The sequence below is a fragment of the Aotus nancymaae genome, unplaced genomic scaffold, assembly GCF_030222135.1.
Source record: "Aotus nancymaae isolate 86718 unplaced genomic scaffold, 86718_ANA_hifiasm-v0.15.2.pri h1tg000007l, whole genome shotgun sequence".
In the NCBI taxonomy this organism is placed as follows: Eukaryota; Metazoa; Chordata; class Mammalia; order Primates; family Aotidae; genus Aotus; species Aotus nancymaae.
In genome coordinates, this window is record NW_026988418.1 from 60,007,967 (window position 1) to 60,015,770 (window position 7,804).

Below are 7,804 nucleotides of genomic sequence, written 5' to 3' on the forward strand. Positions count from 1 at the left end.
AGCTCCCGGTCAGGAAGGTTGGCTTGTGAGCAGCTACACCAACAAAGAGGGTCCTGGAGTGCTGCCCGCGACACTGCAAGACACCGGGACATCTGAAAAATGTCTTCGGCTCCCCTGGGCTGCCCAGAGGGAGGAACCTCTGAGGGAGCACGGAAGCTGAGGCCCTCACTTCCAAGTGGGCTGCTTTCGTGCACGTCCGGTAAGAGGAGGCCCCCTCACCCCAGGAACACCACTGCCTTCCCAAAGGCAAAATCTCCACTAGGCGGAAACGCTGGAGCCCCGGCGTGGGAGCCAATGTTTTCACACAATATAAGGGATATCAGTTTGGCTGAACGGCATCGGAGACGTCCAAAAACAACCCCGCGCCCGTGGTTTCCGCAGCTTGGGCTCTGCTCCCACACACGGGGCTGGGGGGAGCTCTGGCTTTCAGACCCACCCAGGCCGCCCCAGAGAGGCTGACCGGGGTCGCCAGGGCCCAGCCACTTGAACACTTCCAGAAAACAGCTCCAAGCCTCCCACTGCACTCTGCTGAGGAGCGGCAGCAGCACATTTTGCAAAATTTTCCTGTGCTTCACTGAGATTTTTCTGCCTGGGTTCCCCAAAAGCCCAGAAGGTGAGGGCAAACCCTTCTCCCCTCAGCAGCTTCCTTTGCTGGAAGGCGTCCTCCATCACGCCCAAGAAAACTAGTGCATGCCCTGGCCGTCCTCCGCCCTCCTAGCAAGGCTCAGGCCCCGGCCTGGGAGACAGTGGGGTGCCTGCCTGACTCTGGGGTACCCTCAGTCTGTCCCTCTAACCCCCTCCCCCAACCAGAGCACCAGCCTCCCCCGGCTGACACCCTCCCCTGCTAATAGAAAGCCCACCGTGGGGACAGAGTTTCAGCAACAACCCAGCAGCTGTTTTCATTTCCGTGAAACAGGAGTGTTCTAAAAGCCTTACCACTGTCTCCTCAGCATCATCCACATCATGGGAGGAGGATCCGCCCAGAGCTGCAGTAGAGGACAAAAGGGCACCCGGGTCTTTGCTCCTTGGAGGAGAGACAGCTGGGCGAGAGAAGCGGAACCTAGCGGAAGTGTGGGCTATGGAGAGAGAACCCAGGAGCCTGGGAGTCTTTCCTGCACAGGCCTGTACAAAACAGTGAGAGGCAATGGGTGCTCAGAATCGAGGTGAGCAGCCAACCCCCATGCCGAGGAAGCAGCCCGGTGTCATGGTACGAACTCTGGGCTTGGTGTCAGCAGAGCTGGGTTCTGGCCCCAGCTCCCCCATTTCATCTGTGAAACTTTGGCAAGCCACAGTTCTTCTTTGAGCTCGGTTCTTGCAGCTGTGAAGTGAAAATAATCATTCCTATATCCCAGAGTTGTGAGCGTGAAGCAAAACCAAGTATTTGAAGGCAAACAGTGAAGTCCTATGCAAGTGTTCAGCAAAGTAATTTATTCTAAACTTAACAATTCCTGTGTTGATTATAGGAGAGAAGCAACTATGTTGGTGCTCACTAAATATTTGTTTATTGGCACGTGTATGTATTGGATAAGGCAAACCCTCTGGTCAGTGGACATCATGGAATATAGATGTGGCATAGCCAGGCTATTATAGATAGGTAGGTAGGTAGGTAGATAGATCAGGCATAGCCTGCTTTTACCCAAAGAGTAAAAGCAAGAACAGCCGGTGTTCAGCTTCAGATGCCTGGATCCGAGTTCAGGTAGGCCACCTGAATTCTAGTGATTCCAGCACAGTGGTGGGCTTTGGAGTCAAACTAGCACTTCTGCTAAGGCTGTGTGACCTTAAGCAAGTTGCTTGACATCTCTGACAATTGACACATGGAAATTCTGACAGTTTCTTCATCTGTGAAACAGGGATGACAATAGTGCTTTACTCAGAGGGCTGAGAGATAATTTAATGAGACAATATATATAAATATACAAAACCACCTAGCACTTAAGAAGTGTATAATAAATTATTTATTTATTTATTAAAAAGATGGGTTTTCACCATGATGGCCAGGCTGGTCTTGAACTCCTGACCTCAGGTGATCCACCCACCTTGGCCTCCCAAAGTGCTAGGATTATAGGCGTGAGCCACTGCTCCCGGCCATAAATTTTAGTTTTGAAAAGTAGATTAGCTGAGAAACCCTCAAAGAATGTTAGAATAGAGTGGAACAACTTTCCACAAGGCAAGGAAGTTCATGGACAGTTTAGTAGGTGTATACTAGGTTTATTCTGTGACAAGCAATGCTAATAGTGACTTTCGTACTTAATAAGAGCTTGCTGCGTTCCAGGCACCGCACTAAGCACTTTATGTGGATTAGCTCTGAGCAAGCCTCTGGGTTCTAAAACTAACGACTATCTTAAGGCAAGCGGCTGGGAAGGCTGTGCTTTCTGTTTATGTGCCTCAATGCCAGAGAACTGCTCCACAGTTCTCTGGGATGTGTTTACTCCCCCAGCCCTTGGCAAGCTTATGAACCATTGGCTCTGAAAGTTTACACGTGTCAAGCACGTGGGATATGTTTTGCTCTAACTCACAAGAGTTTGCAACTGAAAAGCTCTGACCTTCCCAAAGTTCACCTGGGTGTGTGAAGATGGTTCATGGGGCGCAGGGCCAAGAGTAATTTGGGCAAATCTTCCCCCCACTGCAGCAGCCTGCAGAGAGTTCCTCCAACCCAGGGCTGCTCCTTAAAATCAAGGATGAAGCACATCTGCGTTCCTTCAGCACCTGGACCCAATCTTGGATGTGGCAGGCAATCAGTGTCTTAAGGAAGGCAAGACAGAACTTAGTTTCCCTCTTTTTCTCCATCCCCACCATCCCCACCCTGTCTCCTCCTATTCCCTGCACCTACCCTGTGTTAGCCATAAATGTGTTAATGGTCTCAATTGAAAACAGGGTCCTCCCTGAGGCATCTGAGTAGTTTTCAGAGGCTGGTGTCAGGAGCAAGATCAGACTATTAGGGGTAGGGCCTGGCCTCACTCATAGCTTGGCTGAGTGACACTGGACAAATTACTTCTCTCTCTGCACTACAGTTTTCTTATATGTAAAATGTAGGTGATAATAAGAGAACCTACTTCATTGTACTGTAAGGCATTTGGTTCAATGTTTGGTACATAATAAATCATTGTATATGAAACATGTAAATATACAATACATACAGTTATATATATGCACAGATATAGACACAATATACAAATATACACATAAGGATAGTATGTGTGCATGTGTGTGCGTATGCGTGAATAACCCCTGGAAGCTAAGAAGCAGCCAGGAAGTGTACATTCATCACTCACATGCACCAACACACTGACTTAAAAACACAGCGCAACATACGAATCCATTCAATAAACATTCTAAATGATGACTACAGTAATAAGAAGTAATCTAATGGAAAGAGTAAGCCAGGAAATACCTCCTGAAGAAAACAACTTCGAACTGCATGTGGAAAAGGAAGCTGAGTAAAATTATTGTCCTGTGCTGGGACTTACTCCAGAATTATGAACAAGGTGAAATCCAACCAAGAGGCTGCCCAGCCCTGATGGGAGAGAGATCGCTAATAGAAGTGAGAGTCTCTCTATTATCTCACCTCATCTGAGCTACAACTGGCAAAGGAGTTAGCTTCTCCTGCAGTTACAAACCTTAGAAAAATTCGGAGAATAACCCTGTGAAATCCTGTAGGAAGACACAGTTAAAGTCCCCACATGGTTTTCACAAAATCTTGTCTCTGTTAAGACCAAACATTGAAGAGCTGGTCAAATATCTTCCTGAAGATGGGGCCTCCTCCAGCCATATGAGCTGGGTTTCCTCGATCCCCAAAACAAGAAGAAAAAAAAGGCTCTCAGAGTAGGTACCATGCGCCCCTGGCTCCAGAGGGAGACTTGAGTTGGAGAGGCCAACCCGGCGCTTTGGCTAACGTTCGGTGCCATAGCTAAGTGCAGTCTCCAGCTTAGCGGCCTCTCCCCCTTTATCTCGCCCCCACCATTCCTTTCACTTTGACATAATGAAAGCGCAACTTGCACACTGTCTCGAGATTGAATATGATAATTGGAAACATGTGTCTGAGCTGGCATCCCTTCAAAGGGCTTTGGAACTCTGACTTGGGCCGTCTTCTGATTGCAATAGCAATCCTCCAAGCTGGCTCTCCAGCCTTCACATTCCTTCAGCTGCACCTTACTATTAACTCTTGCCAGGAGAAGGCTGCTGCAAGTGGAGCTCATTCCTGAGGATCTGCAGAGGCTGGCAGTAACGATTTCCCAAGTGCACAGCAAGGCTCTGGGCTTGGCATCTGGGCACTGACTTTTCAGACAATAACAGCAAGAAGCAGCAGGTCCATTTTCCTTTTTGCAGAAATGGCACATTGACGAGTTGACACCCATGCAGAGGCCTGGGTCTTTTGGGGCATTGCCTGGACTCTCACAGGTTCTAATGCTGGACCCTTTCTAATCCAGCAGGTGCTTTTTTGCTGAAGAAAATATCAAAATGACATTATGTCACCAGGAGACTCTTGAGGGAAGTGCAGAATCAACGGTGACTTTGCTATGAACACCCCAAGCTGTGTGATTGACGGCACCTTATTCAGTTCACAGACACTGACTGCACATCTGTGATGTGCAAGGTGCCACGCTAGGCCCAGAGTAGACAGAGGAGTAAGATGGGGCCCCTGTCCTCCAAGCCCTTACATCCCAGCTGGCAACTGAGGAGAGAATTGGGTGTTACTTTCAACTTTCAGTCTGGATATACCCATAGACCACATACTGACAGCACCTAGAGGCAGCACCAAACACCCTCTGGTGCAGCAATCACCCTGCCCACCCCCGCACACACCTTGGTCTCCACCTGCTTGTTGCTGACCTGCTCCCACTCCTGTCTCAAACCTACTGAGTTCCGAACTCTCAGCTAGCCCTGCACCCCTAACCCTAATCCTGCCCTAGATTCCCTATAGCAGTGTTTCACAAACTTTCAGGTTCACCTGAATCAGGTCTGATTCAGTAGGTGATGGATGGGGGCCCAAGGTTCTGCATGCCTAGCAAACCCCCAGGTGACATACACGTGCTGCTCCGGGGACCGCACTTTGACCAGTGAGCTCCTACACCACTCATGGCTCCCTGTGGTCTCCACCTGTTCTCACTTAGGAACTCTGACAAGGGACATTTCTTTGGTCCTCAGAGGCCAACTGGCCTTGGACAGAGCAGTCCTCGCTTGAGCTCCACCAATGGGAATCCAACCTCTGCCTTTGATAAGGAGAAGTCAGAAAGAGGCCCATCTGACTAACAACGTACTGGGAGAAAGGTGGTATGCATGACAACCAGGTCCCAAGAAGGAAGGAACCCATCCCAAAAGGAAGCTGGAGGCGGAGGCATGGGTGGGAAGGAGAGGGTGTGCAGCAGCCCTTGAAGGTGTATTTGGCAGAGGCAGAAAGAGCAAGGCACCTGCCACACAGCACCAGCCTTGGTCCTATTTGTAGAAAAAAGACTTGGTGGAAAGCAAAGCACCACCATGGAGGCCTGGGGTGGAGTTTTTTCCTCTTGAAATAAATCCGAGCAAGTGTCCTCTCTTCTCTTACCCTGTTTCTTCTTCTTGATAGCGAAAGATAAAGAGTCCTCCTCCTCAGTGTCAGACATTTTGGACTGTCTTAAAGCTGCCCAGAGGGGCTGTTTTTACTGCACCCAGGACAGTTTACATAACACTTACATCAGCAATGGTTGTAAAAATGAAAAATGTCACAGTTCAATGTGTAAAACAAGTAGCTCCCATCAGTCCAGAGTTTGTCTTCCTTCAGCTTTAAGTAGATGAATTCTGTAGACAAACCATGTCAGGAGTCATTTGAAGCATTTGAAAACCCAAAGACAGGCCTCCTGATGGTCATTTGTGAGGTTTCCACCTCAGGCTCTTACCCTCAAAGGGCAATATACAGTTTATTTACAGTTTGTCATTTTTGAAGAATGTTCTTTAAAAATAACAATAGGTTCTATTCCTTCTCTCTTTAGCTGCCTCCTTTCTCAGCCCATAACAGTTGTTGATGTGATCACAATCTCTCTTTTATCCATTAAATAAAAATATCACTATTTTGGGCAAAAGATCATGAACACAGTAAAAATGAGGCTTATGATTGTCATAAGAGAAGCTTAGCTGGAAAAAAATATTGCAAAGAATTCAAGCCACCTAAAACTTATCAGAACAGATGGCCAGCAAGTTCTCTGAATTAATAGTCTCTCTAAGCAATAAAATCAAAGTAAATGTTGTCTGTGTATACTAGAAATCACATATTCAGATCACTCAGTGAAGCTCTTTGGTTTACATCTAGGTATCTGGGGCCACAGATCTGCAGCTTCTGGTGGTAAATATAAATTTATCTCTGGAAAATATGTTGTTTCAGAGACTGTTTGAAGTTGTTTTTTTTTTTTTTAGCTTTTATTTTGCAACATGATTCTACACAGAGCAAGAGCCAGAAGACCAAAATATGGGTGAAACTCCTCCTAAATCAGTCTTATTCATTTTTTCCATCAGCCTCTGGATTCAACACAGGCAGGGATTCCAGCTGGGAAAGCTATCAGTTTGCTGCTGATTTTCTTCTGTGCTTATCTTTCACTTGGGTCATTTTCCTGATTTTTCTACACATGTTCCAGGAAGCCTTCCCTCGGTCTCCTGTCAGACAAGACTCCTTCTCCATTGGGCAATCACACAGGATAAGATTCATGGCTGGGGAAAGTGATGATAGGACTGAGGTCTGTGAGCAAGAGGGCCCAACATACATCAAAGGGTTTGGATGACTCGTGGTAACGGAAAGCAACACTCTATTCATTGAGAGATTTACTGTACATAGATTTTTATCATGGCTTTATTCAGTTGTGGTTTGTGTGTATTTGGTGAGTCACAGGTTTTCAAGAGGAAAAGGCTTTTCAATATTTTTATTCATTATAAAAGGCTTTGTCTTATGTAAAGCAATAAAAACACAATTAAAACGGAATATCCAGATTCCAGTGGGATGAGGGGAGAGTGTCAGAAAAAGAAGGCGATGTTTAAATCAGAATCCTGGCTGTGCCACTGAGGAAGACAGGCTCGACCCATTGACATATGCAGACCATCTGGAGCATGGGGTAAATCTCAGTGCTATTTTCTTTTAACAAAGACACTGCAGAGTTCAGGTGGCAAGTACTGGCGGGTCCAGGAGAACACAGTGAGCACCACAGCCCTCAAGACGCCCACACAAGCTACGTATTGATTTCTGCCCTATACTTCTGCCCCTTATTGGCTGGGGGTAAAAAATTAAAATTAAAAAACCTACTCCCATTAGCCCATATTGGCCCAAACTACAAACTCACCTGTTCATTGTTTATTGGATTTTTATGACTTTGTATTTTGGTAGGGGAGAGGCAAGTATGGCAGAGAAGTTAGGAGAATAAGGCATAAGAGCAGAATCCCTGGGTTCAAATCCTGGCTCCCCCACTTAATAACTTTGTGGCCTAGAGCCAGTTACCTAAGCTGTGCTTCTTTATCTGTAGAATGGAGGTGATCCTTTGCATCAGAGTTTAATCTCATCTCTGTAAAGTGCCCAGAATATTGTTAATTGACAACATTACCTTTCTCTCACACAGAAGTAAACTCTATGGCTTTATTCCATCAGAGAAACCAAGAAGGACCAGAGAAAGAAAAGGCCAGTTCTGACCAGAGCCTCAGAAGGCACGGCAGAAAAGGAGACCAGAAAGTGAAACACTAAGAGAAGACACCATCTGGTTCACTGTTGGACAGCCTGGGTGCTACAGCGAGCTTTTCCTCATGCTGAACTAAACAGCTTTCCTCAACATTTTCACCTTTCACCCACAGT